At 36.2% G+C, this 16,118-nt stretch overlaps 1 long non-coding RNA gene across 1 annotated transcript in view; it reads right to left on the bottom strand.

Annotated features, from left to right (window-relative positions):
• LOC116217123 overlaps positions 1-16,118 on the bottom strand; it is a 60,083-nt gene that overhangs the window by 32,962 nt on the left and 11,003 nt on the right. Inside the window, exon 2 of the long non-coding RNA XR_004161150.1 lies at positions 3,488-3,573. This is a non-coding gene — a long non-coding RNA (uncharacterized LOC116217123). The remainder of the gene's footprint in view (positions 1-3,487; positions 3,574-16,118) is intronic.

Below are 16,118 nucleotides of genomic sequence, written 5' to 3'. Positions count from 1 at the left end.
ATTAAAAGAAGCAAACATTAATTACAAATCCAGCCCAACCTTTGCAGACATAAATTATGGGACGGATCTATTTTCTTCCTCCATGCTTAATTGCACGCTGCAACTAGCTCTTCAAATTATTATCTCCAAGGCATGAATGAAATTAGAATGGATTTGATGATATTCTCAAGACATATTTGTACCTAAATAATTTGGCCATTACTCTCTGGTCATATAGGAAAAGTTAGATGAAAGAACTTTAAGCCTCTGAATGGTGGCTAGATTGCCATGAAGAAAAAAATGGGAAGTGAAAAATAGATTTGAAATCATAAAATCTCTTCAGACAAGGCAGTCTAATTGCAAGTTTAACAATGGAATAGTTAAGTATGTTTATTCTAATAATTCTAAAATTCTAATAATTTCAGTTGATTGTAACTATCTGAGGCATTCTTTTCATTTCAAGAAAAATATCTATATCTAGTGAAGAAAACACCTTTCCCAAATAATTAAGAAGGCTGAAATTTTGATTTCAGAATAGCCATATGCTGAAGTATCTGTGAGCAAACTGCTGAAAAATAAATGAGAAAGTGACATTCTTTGTTCACTCTAAACTAATTTTAAAGTAGGCATGTTCGTAAATATAAAGTAGAATTTCAAAGACACACAACAGTGTTCAAACTTCCAATTTTACAACTCTTTCTGTTTTCAAAGGCAGAAGCATGCAAGAAGTAATTCTTGTGATGGACTGACATAAATTATCATACAAAAATATTCCCTTTCAGTTTCTAAACTCTTGGCTCTGTAAGTCACAAAGAGAAGGAACAAAACAAAATTAAAAATTGAACATGCATAAAACTCAAATAAGCACAAAACTATCTGATAAGGCTCAGTGTGACTCAAAACTGATCCTGAAAACTTAAGATATGGATTTTTTCCAGGTCTTTGTTTTCAGTAATTTAAAAGGTAAATCCTGCAGTAAATAAATAGCATTGTATACATGTAGATGACAGAAGGTACAATTCACTGTGACAGCAAATGAGGAATAGATGTAAAAGCATGTGTATTTTTTCTTAATACTGTGATGAAAGCAGAAATATTTATTGTAAAACATATCTAGCAATTAACATTTTGTATTGGAAATAGCAAGCCTACTTCTCTAAGAACCACAGCCTTTATACACAGAGTGTGGACAAAGGAGTCAGAACAACAAATCCCCAATGTTTTTACTGTCCTTCTACCAAGGAGGTTAATCATTTGGCACTGCATACTTTAAAAAAAAGTAGATAATGACTTGCTTGTAGTTTAATTTACTTGTGTCATGATACAATAAATACCAAACTGAGTTCTCAAAGTGTATTAATCATTAACCTAGGACAGGACTTTAGCTTAAAGTGCATTCCTTCATTTTTGATATGTTTCATGAATACATTTGTAGATATTTTAACTGCAGTTTCAAAGATGCTGAAGAGATAAACAAGTCCAAGGCCCCTCAAGAGCCAAGCTTTTTGTCTTGTCACCTTTTAACTTTCGGACATAATATAACCACTCAGCTTGGCTGCCAGAACAATCTCTGAAAGTGGAACAGAAGCTCTGCAATAAGGATTGTGGGAGGTACAGTGGAGGCACAGCTCAGTTTTGGAGAGCTCATTTGTGTAAGACAGTGTGCAAAGAGCAGGGCAGGAGTAAGGCAAAATAATCTGCCAAGTAAGGCAAAACAATCTGATCCGGTATCTATTTTTTTCCCAGATTTTCTATTGTGACAGACTGCTCAGATCCGTAGTAAAGCATTCCTGGTACTGAGCTGAAGATACTGTAAAAGCATTTGAAGATTACCTAAAACAGATATTCTGGTTCAAAAAATTAAAATAATTGGTCCAGCAGGGAGAAGACTTCACGATCTTCACAGTTGTTCTTGCCTTCTTTAGGAGAAGGAAGAATGAGAAATCCTCATTTGGATTTTGGAAGTATTCACATTCTTTCTTCTCTATGGTATTTCATCCTAACTGAAAAGTTTCCCAGGGTCTGGGAAAAAGCAGTCAAGCAAAAGACCACTGGGGACAGGATGAAACTTTTAACCATATTGCCTGAGAAAGGCAGTGCTGGGCAATCTGTTTCTGGGAATCATAATATCATCAGTAACCTATTTGCTCTGGAATCTAAACCACCTGCATCTAAAATGTAAACATGACATGGGGATCTGCCTTCCTTGTTACAGGCCTGTAATATACAGATCACTTTAATGGATCTGGGCAAATTCCTTATACTTAATAGCATACCATGCAAATCATAACAAAATTTAAACAAGTTTGGTGATTATTTTTATCCTTCCTAAAGCCGTTCAATTCAAATATTTCATCCAGAACTTGTCATTAATGAACATGCACTTTATATTTCTGTAGAAAGAAAATAATCACCAACAATGACTGCTTTTCAATATCTTGCAGTTTACATATAGTTTCTTGTACATATAAGGTATCATGTGACTGTAGGCACCAATATAATTTATAAAATTGAGAAAGGTTGGTGAAGGCAGGAAATCAGTTAAATGGAAGATTTAAAAAATAAGACACTTTCTTTATCAAGGGGCATAGAAAGCATATGAAAGAGTATGTTAATCAAGTGTTACTTTTTTTCTTTGAAAACGGAATTGCAGAGCAAAGTTTAAGATTGCATAGACTGTTAACAGAAATGTTGAAAACTCATTATTTCCATCTAAGCATTAAACACTAGCTTAGCAATGCTTGTTACATTCTACTTGCAGGCAAATTTTACTCAGGCACCAAAACAACATGCATTAATTACAGCTAGGAAAGAGTGTGAGCAAAGACAGCTCTGAGATAGACCTTGAGTCACAAGGCATGCAGTGCCTCTCTAGCATGGGCTACAATATTTTGTGGAGAGGTCTTTATCATACTAAAGGTGAAAGTCACAGAGAGTGTGTATTACAGTGAGGACAGCTACTTGGGAATAAGTAGTTCAAGTGCACCTCATGCCTACATCAGAGCATGAGTCCTACAACATGAGTCCATTTAACTGGAGGATTCCAGAACCTGGTGCAAAAATGGGCAGCTCCCAAAGTTTACAGAAGGACAAGAATCCAGAGCACATCAGCCCACCTGCAGCCTAGTTTCAGTGCATCCTGTGTCCCTGTGCCTGGAGAGGGAACATCTGTCCCACTGCATGGACACAGCCTCTGTGACAGTTAAGAGGATAGGGTCAACACTGGGCGACATTAATGCCGTCTGTGGAAGAAAACTACTTTGGACTGCCAAGGTCAGTGTAGCTAGTTTTCCCAGACCCCAGTGTGACAGCATAGATGCCCGAGAGCAGAAAGCCTACACCAAGAGCTGCCCAATGCCTCTCCCTGCTCCTCAGGGAGCTGGCAGCCATGCCAGGATTTCAGGAAGGCTGCTCCCCCAAGCACTGCTGGTCTGCACAGAGCTACAAACACACAGAACTGACAAGGGGGTGCATGAATATCATATTGTGGGTAAAAACAAAATATTACCTTTCTATATGTTATGAACACAGTTCTCATTCTGCACTTTTCTCCTCTTTGTCTCCTTCTCGGTCTGTTAATTCCCCCATGAAATTCTGAAAAAACAAATAAAAGTAGCATAATTACTTGAATTACTTGCTCCACACAGATGAGAGAACAAATGTGTATGGAACAGGGAAAAACATCTGTTTAGTGATTTTAAAATAAGTTGACTGCTCGTTTGGTTACCAGTCCAGCATATCTTCCTCCAGCTTACCTTGCTTATGGTTCCAGTTGAAATACAATATGGAGAGAGTGGGAGGGAGGAGGTATTGTTATCATTACAATATCCATTTGAATTATTCCAACTATTTAAATACTAAAAGTCACCTGTAAATTGTGGACAACTTTGTTGCACATTGTCTTGTCATTGCAGATTGAACTCTTGTAGGATAAAGGTCCAGAATGGTGCAAATTGTTCTTGGTGTTTTTCTGACAGCCAAATACGAATAACAATTTATTTTGGCCAAAAAGACTCATTCTAGGAGAATTTATGTCCTTAATGGGAAATCAGCCATGGCAAACAAGAAGGGGATGTAACTATAAGAAACAGTGCATTCTAATCAAAAGTAAAATATCTTAAAAATTACAGTAGACTCAATGATTCCTACTAAGCCCCTCTATTAAATCTTCAATGTGATAAGCCAGAATTCATGTCTTCTACTTTATGAAAAAAGGGCAACCATTAGGATAAAATAATATTGAGAAATAAAATTTACCTTGGATTAGTTTCATGTAAACATTAAAAAATCAACTTCTCAGAACTCACACAAAAAACATAATGTAGTTAATATTAAGTACAATGATTATGCAACCCATTACTTTTACAGTTTGTGCTCCTGTGTCCTTGATTTCGACCCTGTTTTGCTTATGATTAATGAATGACTCACCTTCAGTACTCTTTCATCTATTTCATACCTCATTATGAATCTTTAAATGTTATTTGTTATTTGAAAATAGAAAAATGTGTGGAAGTTGAACCCTGTTCATAAATGCAAATGACGTATTTATAAGTAATTTGCTATTGCCAGTCTTTTCTCTTTTTTTAATGCTTTGTATCTTCTAAATGCTTTAGATAAAATTTCAAAGACTGTACAGAGTTTATCCCTATATAGCAGCAGGTGAAATTTCTGCTCATGTTATATAAGCAGCAGGAGTGTCTGTGCACTCAGTCATTATTACACACAAATCCTAGAACAGCACCTATTGTAAATTGTTAAGATCTTACACTACAGCTTCATGTATCTTCTCATTTGTTTTGTTTGGAACTATTTTGCAGTATAATGTATATAAAAGTCTGATGCTTTATGATTTTATGTCAGCATTCAGGTCGGGATTAAACCTAGACTCAAAAGGTACATGGAAGTTTCGTGTAATTCAGTTGAAGCAAAACCACTAATGTTTTGGTATTTGAACCAAAGCTTCATACCAACAGTTCACAGTACTTTTCTTTTTTGGGGGTATATCCTTTCTGTTTTGATAATTACTTTCAACTACAGTACTTGGTGGTTGCAAAATGTTTTCTTGAGCAGAAATGGCTTGGGTCACATCCATACTAAATCACATTCTGCAGGACATTCAAAGGCATAAGCCAAAGTCTAACTTTTCTCTCTAGAGGCAATTTACTAGAGAAAAATTCTTAAATCTCTCGGGCATCTCCGTCAGAAGACAGGAGTTACAAGCCACAAGAAAACACCTGCGATAAGCTGATATCTTGAGGACTAGATTATATCTAGATTTTACCTGCAGAAGCTGATAGTTCTTCCACTTAACAGAGCCCCTGTTATAGCTATCAGCCTGCTCCAAAGGAACTTTGTGGTGGCACAGAAATTTCTGTTTGGGCAGCGGGCAATTAATGCTCTCCACAGCATCTGTCTCCTGGACTATGCAAAAACAGGGTCTGTGCTGCCAATGGAGCAATGGACTGTGAGACTGTTTATGAATTGGGCTACACTCCAGGCTGCATAGACATGGCCAAGCTAACTTTAAACTGGACAGTTTGGTAATTTCTGGCAGTTCAAAGTTTCTTGATGTTCAAAGCTCTGCAACAGCAACTTCACTGTAAAAAGACATTACCTCTAATGCTCCAATGACAGCTGCACCCAACTCCTTCTGGAGAAGATAATCTATCTTCATGCCATGCCCTTTTAGGAGGCTGGCTCATAATGTGTAAGCAGCATCTGCACCTACTATTTTTGCCCTGTCATATTTACAGCTGGATTACTGGCTGTGAGGTTTATTCAGGTGAGGTTTATTCAGGTTGGATGCTGAGGCTATATCTGACTGAGAGTAAACCAGAGACCGTGGACTTTATAAACAGAAATGTAAAAGTCAACCCCAACCAACTGCATACTTATTCACCCTGTACAATATGCATGGCTGTTTGTGGTGCCAAATTCAATAGCTTAAATATTGTGTCATCACTAAAAATAATATAACTGAGCATGGTTTTTAACTGCAGGCTGACCTTCAGCCTTGGATTTGCTTAATATTGTTGCTTTATGTTTTCCCCCAATTTGTTCAGAACTCTTTGTACCATGGATTATTAAACTATAACTAAACATTGTCCTTGGTGTTCATCTAGATGACGATATTTGGAACCAAAACTAATCTATTATCTTTTCTTTGAATTTTGTAAGCATGTCTGTTCCAGGCTCTTCCAACAATTTCAGAGCAAACTGTACAAGAAAAAAATGTAACTGTTTACTTAAGATCATTGCTTTAAATCACATCCCACATAAGATGCATTTTAAGATCTGTGGACAGGCTGTACTTTAAGTTAACTAAACTGAATACCCATCCCAACAATATATGCTAATTTCTGACAACCACTATAATAATTTTCAGCATGAATAAAAGAGACACTACAGCAGATGATACAAAGAAAATATAAGGAGGTAATAATAAATGGTAAGTTTGACGTGATTTAGGAAGCATTTGGAAAACAAAAGGTGAAAAAAAAAACCACTTCCAGACATACAAACTGAATTTGTGATGAACATGACAGAAATCACAAAAATCTATGTAAAGCAGGTCTGAATTGGTTACTACAATGTTTGAGTATCATTTCCAGTGCAGTGTGATCAAAATCAAACCATATATGGCAGAATAGGATATTATAAAGAACAAAATGTTATCAAATGATCATTTATCTCTACAGATTTCATCTTATTAGGCAAGTGGCTTCCTATATAAACAATGAAGGGTGAAATTCTCACTTACTTCAAAGAGAATCTATTTCTCAAAGTTAACCCTTAGAGATAAATACAGGCATTCTCAAACCTAACAGGAATTACTTTGGCTATTTGAAGAACTGCAACTATTTCAAAATATCATTTATTTGTGTGTTATAATAATACCAAGAAAGATTTTCAGGCACTATCCAGTCTTTATTTTGGCTCAAAACAACCTGACTTAATTGGATGTTTATACTAGAATTACATTTTTAAACCAGAACCTCTGGTAACTCATTAGAATTGGCCTAGAATATCTGCACGGTGTTTTGAGAAGGCCATTCTACTACATTTGTAGAAAGACTGAACAAATAGAAGCAGGTAATTTTCTGCTGTTTGCAAATCCCAAGAGAATGAAAACAAGTCACAGACTATCAAAAGCACTACATGTTTCTGCTTTGCTGTTAACATAACAAATACAGTTTTCCCAAAGCACTCAAAAAAACCCCTTTCCATCTTATATCTCCTCTGTAGAAAAAAAAATAGGTTTAAAGATAGTGATAAGGGATTACTTTTTTTTTTCTTTTTTTTTTCCCCAAGTGATAGAATCACATAGGAGCAATAACATGACACTGGATTATTGGGATATTTCTTCCAAAATATTTATGTACTTACTATTGTCTCACAAAAGAGACAGTCTAAAGAAAGAAGCCTTTAAAAAATATAATCCACTTATCATCATCTGGAAACATGAAATGCAAAAGCAAATTAAATCTTAACTTCCACCTTGCCTTTTCTTCTTTCACCAACATGGATTGTTACTTAAGAGTCTCACTACCACACGAAGAAGGCTACAGAATTCCCAGAACAAGCACACCAACCCTTTTTAAACAAGCCTCTGAAATGATGAGCTCCTTGAGATATGTGAAACCCGCGCATTCCCATATTTTTTATAGCTTCTGAACAGATTAGCTTCCATGGCTTCCTCCATGGTGCTTTTACACCCAGGTAGCTGATGCTGCAAGTTACACAAGAAATATCTGAGTACCTGGAATAATGGAGAGCCATATTTAGCAGCACAATATTCAGAAATATCAAGAAAGCATTTACCTCTGTTTGAATTGATGTTGTTTGGTTGATCAGGCCTGTATTTCTCTCAGCTCACTAAGATGATATTCACACATTGCTAACTGAATTTAACCAAAATAATACTTGTATTTGGGACACTAACCCTTGCTACCTATTCTATTACACATGGTTTTATTGCCAGCTACTACTTACTGTCCCCTGCCAAGCACCCATGTAGGACACGTGTTATACAGACTCAGAGGGTGAAAATACTAAACAATCATAAACACTATAATTGCCAAATGAAAGAAATGATAGAGGGCCAGACTCTGCCCTAAAGCTCTACTGAGACAAATTCTCCAGTGCTGTGACTTCAGCCCCAACCTCAAATCTGAATGTGTAAATTACATCGTTGGCACTCTCAGCTAACAGACACCTGCAGCACTGTGGGAGATATGCTACTGTACAGATGATGAGATTTACTCTCATTGCTTTTTGAAGACTGAGTTACAATAAGCGAGGATGCAGAGTACATTGTGCTTTCAAAGAGGTGGTCATGGGGGAAGGCAACATGATGGTTAGCACATTTTGTGAATAGGTCTGGAATATACGATTGTAGATGGTATGAGATGGAACAATGAGGTGACTGACAGCAAAGAACTCAGAGCTGGAGCAAATGTGGAGGTAAAGTAGAATCGAAACAGTGAACCATCTGCTTTCTAATGAAAGCAGCTCTACTTGTCAGCACCATCTAGAAAAAATGATTTCTTAGTTGGAGTGTGTAACCGAGGGAAGTAGCTTTTTTGCTATATGAGGTAATACTCTCAAATGATGTATGACTTAGATAATAGTGTGGGTTAATGATCTTCAGCTGGATCAGGGAGTAAAACAAAGTAATTTCATAATACAGAACATGATGGATTAAATCATGTTAATACTGGGTATATACATTAAAGAAAATGATCTTTCTGGCATACTAAATGGCAAAATAAAAAGCACTTTTGGTAAGTTATATGATTAATTAGTGTGCCCTTTTATTTATGTGCCATGATAGAGTAAAATGTACTTCTTCTAGTTACCTCCCAGGCAATTATTCTCGAAGTTATATTGAATAGACCAGCTTCATCGTATTGTTCCAGTCAATCAGGAACTGCAGAGAAGGTCTCTGTCTTTGTTTAACAGCAGATTTATTTTTTCTTTCCCTTTCCTATCCTCACTACTAAAAGTTATTTGCTTTTTTGCTATGCACATTCTTCAACCCAGTGAAACATGAATTTGAAAAGAGTATTTTGATATGTTGAAAAAATGTTAGCTTTTTGTCTAGAACACCAGGGGATGCAAAGAAATAAAATGAGTGAACATTTATAACTCAAATATAATTCAGGCAAATATTTAAATATAGGAATGCAAACGTGCCAGATTCCATCCAAATTCTCAGCTTTTTCACTTCCTGCCTGCATGACTTAGCTGGTTGTCCTGCAACTTTATACCAGATTTCCAAAGGTTTGATCACTTCCAGAATCCCTTAGAAAGAAGCCTGAGGTGGATATTAAAAGAGACTTCAAAACAAAGGAAAATCTCAAATTTCAGAAATAATGGTGCCTACAAAGGAAAAACACTATGTTTGAGAACTGCATCTCTTCCAGTCCTATTTTATGTCCTTTACAGAAATTATACCAATGATGTAAGGCATAGAAATTTTCTCTAATATTACCAGGGGGAAACAAAAGCTATAATTAGCAAAGAATTTACTTCTTTCTTAGCATATTATAAGCCCATAGAAATTGATACATTGCTGAAGTTAAGGCAAAATCCTTTTCAATTTTTTTAATTAAGATTTAGCAAGCTGGGGGTGTTTCTCCATCCTATTAGGGACTAGCATAGTCCCTTTTCAGGCTGGATTGTTTTAAGATTTGCAGAACAACACAGAAAGTCTGGAAGACCATAGATATGGACAATTTTGTAGCATTAACTTCAGAATTCAGGTGGAAGTGTCTTTGACAAGGACAAATTCGTTTCCTCGAGGGTCCCTGCACTTGCACGGACTTACCCTGCTCCAAAGGCATGAAAGAAAAAGTGAGTCCTGATTTTAAAACACTAGGCTGAAGGAAATGACTTTTAAAAAAGAGCCAGCTAACAACAACTAACTCTCTCTCTCTCTCCCTTCTTTTTTTAAAGTTAGTGCCAGACATCTGTCTACTTCAGCAAGTGCTTTGCATTTCCACACAAAATCATCCTAATGTTCTAATCCTGGATCCTCTCACATAGAGTCCACCCACTGATATAGAGTCAGTACTTGCTGATTAATCTTCTGTTTGCAACATCATTAAAGCTTTCTTCCTACTGAAGGGCTTTTGCCTTCTCCATTCTAATGTGAAATCTGTCTTTGTTGGACAGTTATTAAATCATGGTAAATAGAAACTTATATATTTCCAGTATTTTTTTCCATCTGTGCACTTTGAATTTATTCTCTGGCAAAGGAAATGCTCTGTCATCAAGCTCTACAAATACATTTTCTGTATAATTTCATTTTAATGTGAGTGTATGTGGGATTTTCGTTGTTCCTATAGTGCTGTCTTATTTTTAATTCCCATCATCTTTCAAGGGAGCTCACTTGCAGCTTGCAGACTGGTCAAACTTCTATTTTGTATAAGAAGAGAAGGCCTGCAAATTTTCCTCACCAGAGGCATCTTCGTTAACACTTTTGTATGATCAGAGTTCCCCCAAAATATTCTGTATACCTTTTGTAAGTGTTCCTCCTTATTCTAAAGAAGAAGATGTAGGCATTAACCAAGAGGCCTTTGGCATACCATTCACCTGTATTACATCTGTACAACTTTCTGAAGGGAAATGATTTTTGATAAATATTTGCTTTACTTTACCAGTTTCTGCCAATAAAACCTATCAGTATCAATGTTTAAATACTTCTAAGGTGTTTAAAAGACACATTGCATGGATTCTGCCTAGAAATACCAAATAAATACTGTCGTCCATCAATGCAAGGATCCTGACCAGTTATTTTCAACTAGTAAAATAAACTGTAAAATAGCTTTTTTAAGGATTGTGAATTATTAGATGCTGGTGAAAATGTCAGAATGTAGAAAATGGGTGAAATGTATCATGGAAGAAAAAAAAGCATACAAGCACAGCTTCTTCAAAGTGTTGGCCTACAATAATGTTCAATTATAGCTACACTTTAAACTTTGTAGGATATAACACAACGTAGAAGTGTGACTTCAGCATTTGCAAGTGCCTATGATGTGGGTGAGAGTCTTTAGCAAACAGAAGGTTTTAAACATAAAATTACATTAATTTATTTGCTGTAACAAAATTAGATTGATTAGTTATTGTTCAAACTGATTTGTTAAACAATAGAACAGCTTTTATATTAAAAAAAAAGAAACAAATCTGAGAGAAGAGCAGGGATGATTCTCTTGTACTACATTACGGTTGGCAAGACTCAACTAGAAATGCAAGATATGTATAAAGAGTAATTTTGTCTCATTAAACGGCAACACTAGTGGTTCCTCTTCATCTCCTTAATTCATTTCTTATAGTTTTTCTTGTCACATCCACTTGTTTTATGGCTTACTAACTTGCAAGTTATGGTTGTAATTTATGGTCAAAATTGAGTGGTAGCAAATCACAGAATATTTTCATTGATTACCCTAAATTGTCTAATCTCCTGTATGTTTTTAGGACTTGATTGGGTGGTATTTACTGATTGCCTTCATCTAATTTAAAAATCAATCAATAGCAACAATGAGAGGTGGTGGATAAATCGAGTCTAATGCAGCATAACTGCAGCAAATATCCATCAAAGGCTCATTCTCAATCAAATTTGTGGTAAGTTTTAATACATAAACCAAAATGTCTAAAAGCCTTACTTCTAGAGCACATCATTTTAAAATTGTGCTCTGCAGTGTTACATCTTATTGCTCTTATGCTGTCTATTCAGGGCGTTTTTCCTTGCTAAAATGAACATATTTCACTACAATAAAGCTGTAGCAAACAAGAAAAAAAATGTCATCAGCTTTGGTTTAAAGGCACTTTGTTCCATCTTCCTCAATATTATCTGTGTATAATAATGGGAATTAACATAACATCGGCTTTTCTTATAAACTGTATGCATTTTCCCTGAGATAAACATTCTAATAAGTGTCTTGATGGGAAATGTGTTTTCTACATTGAGAAATCAATTCATTAAAGTTGCTCCTTACATTGGTTTGCTTGTTTTTTAATTTATTTCTTTTTTTCCAAAGCAACATTTATTTCCTGAAGTTTTGGATAGCAAGTCTGAACTGCCTGGAATGCAGTATTCTGATTTCTTGACAAAGCCATAACATGCAGAAAAGGGCCGAGAGCAAATGCAGAACTTCTTTTTCAAGTGTTGGTAGTACAAAATTTTCTTTTTTTATTCTTTCAAGAGGTATCACAACACAAAATACCGCTTTATTTGTGAATTAAACATGGATCTCCAATTTATATTTACTGAAAGTAAGTTTTCTATAGGAGCATGGAGGGGAATAGTTAAATAAATGGAACTCAGAATTCTGCCTTCATTTATATCAGGCTGAGGACATAGTGAAATAGCCTAGAAAAAACAAGTTAAAGTTGGTCTTTTAATCCATAGTCAGAGTCAGATATTTAGTGTAAGTCTTCACTTAATAAATACTGAATACAGCTAAGCAGATTCAGCTTTTATTACTGGATAATGTATGGCATATGATGCTATACACTTTTCAGGAAGTTCTGTCTTGTGCCTCCATAGAGGGAGAAGAATTTGGAGGTTTGCAGTTACTTGATTTTAGATTTAAGGGTATATATTAACAGAGAGGCACTCTCCTTCACTGTATTTAACTTGTATTTCAATTTAAGCAAAGCACATATTGAGTACAGCCTCAGAACACACTGGAGCATAACGTAAGTATTCAGAACTTAATTTCAGCAAAAATGTCCATTCAGCAGAATTTTGCAACAGCAAGAACATATCATTGCTTAATTATTAAAAAAATGGACAAAAGTTCTGGGTTAATCAGAACTCAAACTCCCAAGTTACAAACATACAGATCAAGAAAGCAAACTTTGTGTTAAGTTTGCAGCTGTCCACTTTCTGAGACCCGTGATTCTGAATTTTTGCATAATTCAGATGAAAACACAGACATTTCTTGTCATTCTCTCAAAGCCAGTTTTTCTTTCAAGTGTTAAAACAAAGACTGAATGTGGCAGTCTGAGGTACTAACGCAGGGACTTTCCTCTCACTGCACTTTCCTCTCTGCTACACTTTCTAACCAAAAGAGGGAAGTGTAAGGCATCTTATGGAGTACTTTTCTCCCAGGGTGCAAGAGGTTTGGATAGTTCTGAAATCACTCAGGCAAAAATCCCACGTTGTGGTACTTATCCGAAGAAAGTACAATTTACATGCCTGCAGTCTGCTATTAGTACAAACAAATCTGAAGATATGTAAGAGATTGGGCAAACACAGCTGCTCTGGAAAATAATTTTTCTCCTCCAATCAGTTTCAAAGTATGTTTTGCTGCTAAGCACCCTTGAAAAAAATCTCTGGTCCAAGTAGCAGATCGCAGCACACATTACGAATATAAAAGACAGCCACCATGCAGAGCCCCACCAGCAGTGTGCTGTTTATTAAAATTCTGACATTCTGAGATATCTTCTTGCCAAGGGCCCTCTTACAATGACATCTGTACACTTGTCATTACATTGCAGTTCACATTACTTACATAAACATGCCACAGGGAAACCATGACTGTTATAATTTTTATAAGATTGAAAGGTAGCCATTGTGATCATTAAAACAAACCTGAGAGAGCCTTCCTGATGATGGAATAGATTCAGTTACTTCTTCCTTCTCTGTGGGTCATTAGTTAAAAAGGGGAAGGCGGGGGAGGAGGGAGAGAAGCCCATATACTGCAGGTGTTTTATCCTTTGTAAGGAGACTGCACTGAGACAAATGATTCTAGCTGGCATTTTGTACACACCGGAGATTGCTTATCGATCCAGATCAGAATATTCAGGCTGGCCCCGGGGAAAAGGCAGAGTATTTTCTGAGGGAGTTAATAACCTGGCAGCTGAGCTGTCTTGTCCAATTCACTGAACCTAGGGCTCTAATCAGGCCAGAGTTTCTTATTTTGAGAAATCTTGCCATATGTGTCTGCTAGCTGCCTTCCACTCTATTGGACCAGTGACAGTGATTGAAATGACAGCCTATAGATGGAGCCTAATCAAATTGTTTATTATCAGCCTAAATCAATATGTATAGATTGTTGAAACATCACTGTCATGCTATGGAAAACTCGTACTAATACTACATGCTGCAGGTGTAATTCTAAAATGTATTTTTCCACCCTAAATTACATCTGAATTTAACAGAGTAAAAGAAATTATAGTGGTGTATGAGACAGTGAAAAATATACGTGTTTACACATTCCAATAAAATAACATTAAGGATTAATGCTAAAATGTCATGTTGTGCACTGCTTAAATATGTTATCATGTTCTCCGCACGGAAGAGAAGCAACAACACTGTGAGAAAGGAAAAAGGGATTGAAAAGAGAAGCATTTTGTCTTTGCTATAGAAAGGGGAATATCTCATGCAGGTTTGTGCAAAGACATTCAGCAAAGCAAAACAAATTCCAGCACACCTAACATCAAGTTTTGAGCATGCAGTCCGCAGAGATGAAACATGCAGCAATGCGAATTCCTTTGGTACTGCACAAATATTGCTCCAAAAAGCCTTTCAATGAGCTTGGAGCATGAGGTCTAATGATTTGACAAAAAGGCCAGCAGGGCAAACAGCTTGCACTCTGAATTCAGAAAATAAAGACTAATTGCAAGCATGTAAAATATAACCCAAGAGATAGTTTCATAAATAAATCTATATCTTCTGACGACTCTTGGATATTCTTTCTGCACAGAAGATATATAAATTCATTATACAGAGGAAAAAAATAATAACATGCAGTGAATTGGTTTCTATAGGCTTAACTAACTTATCAAGCAGAACAATTCAAATACAAAAAAAAGAAAAAGAGACAGAGGAGGCGTATTCCAGAAGGCACGGCACTGGGAAGAAGCACCTCAGCTTTGGGATAGCCCCAGCAATCTCTATGGCCCCATGGAGCCCACTGAGCAGTGCACGTGTGAAATTCTCTAGTGTAATTGACCTGAAACAAATAATTACTTGGAGGACCCAGCAAGAGTTGATTATGTATTCTATAACTTTTGAAGTAGGCCTACTGGCAGAAGTCTGCACTACCTAAGGTGTCCTGTAGAATAATTTATTGCCTTGCCTCTCAAGAAAAGAATTTTCAAAACAATTTTAAAGTACTCTGGCAAGGTAAAGGTGCCTTAACCTTGGAGTAAATTATACTTTTTGCCCTGAAGAATAGCGTAGAGTAACCTTCAGGTTAATTAATCTTTGCAATGTAATACACTCCTGTTTAAATATCATTTACATCGTGTGATTATTGGGTTGAGTCAAACGTATAACAACTTTCAGCATTACAGCATAAGTGTTAATAAAAATAATATTGCCCTGTAGGTTGTACTGATTTAAAGTGGTGTGTTTTTCTTTAGGTAAAATGTACTTTTCTTACCATGGGCATTCAGAGCTGTCCAAATAGCAATTATCTTTGGCTGACTGATTCTAGGAATTTTCCTGTTACATTCAAAATAAGAATTTCTTCATTGCCACTTTAAGAAACAAAGTTACTTATTCAGCCTAGAACTTCAGCATGTAATTTTTTCTAAGCATATGCTTAAATCCCTCCCAAGCCAGGGAAGGGGATAAGCAAATGGCTACCCTCAAGCATATCCTTAATCCCTGATGATTTCAGTGGGACTTTCCCTTAAGTTTTGAACATGTTGCATACTCCTGGCTAAGCATAAAATATGAATACAGGTGGCTGAGTTAGGCACACAGCTGGCACAAAACCAGAACTAAACACTACTTTTAAAGTGTTTTGACCAAAATCCAGCAAAGCACTTAAGTCTAAACATAGTGCTGATTTAACTATCCCACCTTACAGTTACACTGGTGCAATTTCCTAGCATGGATATACTTCTGTTAGTATTTACTCTGGCATAAGTGAACAAGACACTTTTAAAGAAATGACTGCCACTGAAAAAGTCCTGGAGAGGTATGGTAAATGTGCAACAGACAATACCAAATTTGAACAAACTCTCTCTCTCTCTCTCTCTAACAAAAAAAAAAGAAAATAAACTCCTCTGCTGGAGGAACATAAGAAAATAACCTGTGAGCTTTGTTAAAACGCACAGCACAGCAACTGCAAAGTCCCACTTTTTCCCCCAGCTGTCTGACTTGTTCCCTAACCATGGTG

Source organism: Meleagris gallopavo, chromosome 13 (assembly GCF_000146605.3).
Source record: "Meleagris gallopavo isolate NT-WF06-2002-E0010 breed Aviagen turkey brand Nicholas breeding stock chromosome 13, Turkey_5.1, whole genome shotgun sequence".
In the NCBI taxonomy this organism is placed as follows: domain Eukaryota; kingdom Metazoa; phylum Chordata; class Aves; order Galliformes; family Phasianidae; genus Meleagris; species Meleagris gallopavo.
Note: the sequence above shows the minus strand (reverse complement) of the source record. Positions and strands in the feature narration are given on the sequence as shown.